Below are 3,932 nucleotides of genomic sequence, written 5' to 3'. Positions count from 1 at the left end.
CGCTTGAGGACCTAGAGGGCTACAGGTTCCCCAACCTGATCTAGAGGATCACTCCCTAGCTAATAGAATACAATGGCTATCGCCTCCAGGATCAAATACAAAATCCTCTTTTTGGTGTTCAAAGCTCTTCAAAACCTAATTGCCTTTCTAGTGTTTTTGTTCACTGCACTGCTTGTTCCCCCCCTCCCCCGCCCCATCCCCCAATCCCTAGGACTCTTCAATCCAGTGACACTGGCTTCCTTGCTGTTCCATGAACAGGACACTACATCTCAGCTTGGGACAATTTCTCTGGCTATCTCCTTTGCCTGGGATGCTCTCCCACCTCTGCCTTCTGACTTCCCTGACTTCCTTCAAGTCCCAACTAAAATCCTACTTCTATAGGAAGCCTTTCCTAATCCCTCTATCTTGAGGGCTGGGGGTGGGGGGAGGAGGAAAGAAAGAAGAAATTTACATGATAACTATTATATATTTAAAAAGGAATAACAAGTTGTAAATAATAGATTTGCAGTTTCATGTGCAATCATCTTTTTTTTTATTATTATACTATGTTATGGAAAAAAATTCTAGTGCCCTTCCCTCCGTTAATTGTTTCCTATTTGTCCTGTATTTAGTTTGTTTGTCTATATTTGTTTGCTTGTTGTCTGTCACATTAGAATGTAGCTCTTTGAGGGCAGGGGCTGTCTTTTGCTCAGTGCTTAGTATGTTAGTACCCTGCCTGGCACATAAGAGGTTTTTAATAAATGCTTATTGACTGCCAGTTGGGGAAGTGGCCCCAGAGGGGTGTTCTGTGTACTTAAGTAAAATCATGTTGATAGCAGTTGGTAGAACGGATTGTAGTGACAGACTAGAGTGAGGCAGGGAGACAAATTAGGGGGCCACTGCAGTGATCTAGGTAAGAGATGATGATGGTCTAAGTGTTAATGATGTAGAAGTAGGAAGATCAAGACTTGGTATCTGATTGGCTGTGTGGGGGGAAGGAGATCGAAGAGTTGCATATAATGCTGAGATTACATAATGTGGGAGACTAGAAGGATGGTGGTGCCTTTGACAAATATAAGGGTGTTTGGAAGAGGGGTGGGTTTGGGCGAGAGATAGTGAGTTCTGTTTTGAGTATGTTGAATTTAAGACGTCTCTGGGGCATCCAGTTTGAAATGCCCAATTGGTGATTTCAGGGGAGACACTGGGGCTACCTTTATAAATCTGTGAGGCATCATTATTCTAGTCATTTTATCAGTTCTCCATGTTGTGGTCATTTTTCATGACCTCATTTGGAGTTTTCTCGGCAAAGATACTGGAGTGGTTTGCCATTTCCTTCTCCAGCTCATTTTACAGATGAGGAAAGTGAGGTAAACAGGATTAGGTGACTTGCCCAGGGTCACACAGCTAGTAAGTGTCTGAGGCCAGATTTGAACTTGGAAGATGAGTCTTCCTGACCTCAGGCCCAGCACTCTATCTACTGTCCTAAGTCAAATGATTGGAGTTCAAATTCTACCTGTGTGACCTTGGGTAATTCACTTAGTCTTCTAGGCCTTAATTTCTTCATCAGTAAAATGAGGAGGTTGAACTCGATGACCTTTGAAGTTCCTTCCAACACTCGATTTATAACCCTATGTTAATTTATCACCCTTTGGTATACCACAATTTGTTCAACCATTCTCCAACTGATGGGCATCTATTTTGTTCTCAGTTCTTTTCTACAACAGAAAGTACTGCTATAAATATTCTTGTAAATAGGAGTCCTTCCCCTCCATCCTTAGCATCACTGGAGTACTTGCAAGAAATATTTGTTAACCCATGTGGAGAAGGTGGAAGGGAGGGATCTTCTCAGAAGTGGGCTGGGAATGCAGGCAATATCTGTTCGATAACAATGGTACAGAGTCTCCACCTAGTGGTTCACTGTGGTTTCACACCTAGTGGAAACAAGGCATGGTATTCCTTTAGTTCCATTCAATTTCATACATATTAAGCCCCTACTAAGTGTGAGGCTCCTTACCAGAAATCAGATGAAATTTAAAATTTAGATAAGACACAGTAATTGTCCTCATGGAATGAACAGTGTAGAAGGGGTGGCTTTTTTTTTTTTTGGACCAGGTCTGTGATTTCATTGGTTTTTGAGATTTCATTACAATTTAATTCAAATCAAACCATTTATTAAGCACCTACTTGGCACTGTGCTAGGCACTAGATGAACTACAAAGAGAGATATGACGCAGAAACTGTTCTCAATAATCTTACAATGTAATATAGAAGAAAGACATGTACATAAATATTTAAGGTCACCAGACACTCAGATATGTCTAAAGGGATAGGTCCAGGTAAAATGCTATGAAGCATTTGAAGAGGGAGATATCATTTTTGCATGGGTATTGTTGTTGTGTGTGTGTGTGAGAGAGAGACAGACAGAGAGAGAGAGAGAGAAAGAGAGAGAGAGGTATGTTTTCTATATTATGGCATCAAGGCATAGAGTCAACAAGACGAATTCAAATCTGTCTGACCTTATATACTTACTAGCTGTTTGACCTTGGGCAAATCACTTAACCTCTGTCTGCCTCAGTTTCCTCAACTGTAAAATGGGAATAAAAATAGCAACTACTTCTCTGGGTTCCAGGGATTTAATGAGATATTTATAAGTGCATAGCCCAGTGCCTGACACATAATAGGTGCATAATGCTTATTTCTTTCCTTCTTACTTCCTTGTTACTTCTCTGCTCTGGGGCCAGGTACTTGTTCCTCTTCATTCCAGAGGGCTGAGTCCAGGAGCTCTTGACTCTATACCACCCCTACTGTCACCATCTGAGAAGAGATGGGTAAGGGGAGAATCAAGGGATTCTCTCGTCCAGAAACTCATTGATGGTTCAATCACTGCCATTTTCTTTTTTTTTCTTTTTCTTTTTTTAATTTTTTTTTATTTTTAACAAGTGTTTTTAAAACTTTGGGTTACAAATTTTCTCCCTTCCTCCCTCCCCACCTACCCTCATTGAAAAGGCAAGCAGGTTATAGATGTGTAGTCATGCAAAACACTTCCATAGTAGTCATGTTGTGAAAAACTAAGTATATTTACCTTCATTTTATCCTACCCCCCATTTATTCTATTCTCTCTTTTGACCCTGTTCCTCCTCAGAAGTGTTTGCTTTTGATTATCCCCTCCCTCAATCTGCCCTCCCCTCTATCAACCCCCTATTCTCTTGTCCCCTTCCCCCCTTATTTTCCTGTGGAGTAAGATAGATTTCCATACCCCATTGTGTATGTTATTCCCTCCTTAAGCCAAATCCTATGAGAATAATATTCACTCATTCCCTCTCACCTTCCCCCATTTCCCCTCCATTGTAAAAGCCTTTTCTTGTCTGTTTCATGTGAGATATTTTACCTCATTCTACTTCTCCCTTTCTCCTTCTCCCAGTATAATCTTCTCCCACCCCTTAAATTTATTTTCCAGATATCCCTTCATCTTCAACTCACCCTGTGTCCTCTATCTATCTATACAAATATATAATTTTTCCCTCCCACTACCCTAATACTGACAAAGCACTCATGAGTTACAAATATCATCTCTCCCTGCAGGAATGTAAACAGTTCAATCTTAATAAGTCTCTTATGATTTCTCTTTCCTGTTTACCTCTTCCATGTTTCACTTGAGTCTTGTATTTGAAGGTCAAATTTTCTATTCAGCTCTGGTCTTTTCCACAGGAATGCTTGAAAGTCCTCTATTTCATTAAATGACCATTTTTTACCCTGAAGGATTATACTCAGTTTTGCTGGGTAAGTGATTCTAGGTTGTAGTCCTAATTCCTTTGCCCTCCAGAATATTATATTCCATGCCCTCTGGACCCTTAATGTAGAAGCTGCTAAATCTTGTGTTATCCTAATTGTGTTTCCACAGTACTTGAATTATTTCTCTCTGGCTGCTTGTAATATTTTCTCCTTGACCTGGG

This window comes from Vombatus ursinus, unplaced genomic scaffold, assembly GCF_900497805.2.
Source record: "Vombatus ursinus unplaced genomic scaffold, bare-nosed wombat genome assembly UNPS02014801.1, whole genome shotgun sequence".
Classification (NCBI taxonomy): Eukaryota; Metazoa; Chordata; class Mammalia; order Diprotodontia; family Vombatidae; genus Vombatus; species Vombatus ursinus.
The sequence above is the reverse complement of the archived record's forward strand: the minus strand, read 5'-3'. Positions refer to the sequence as shown.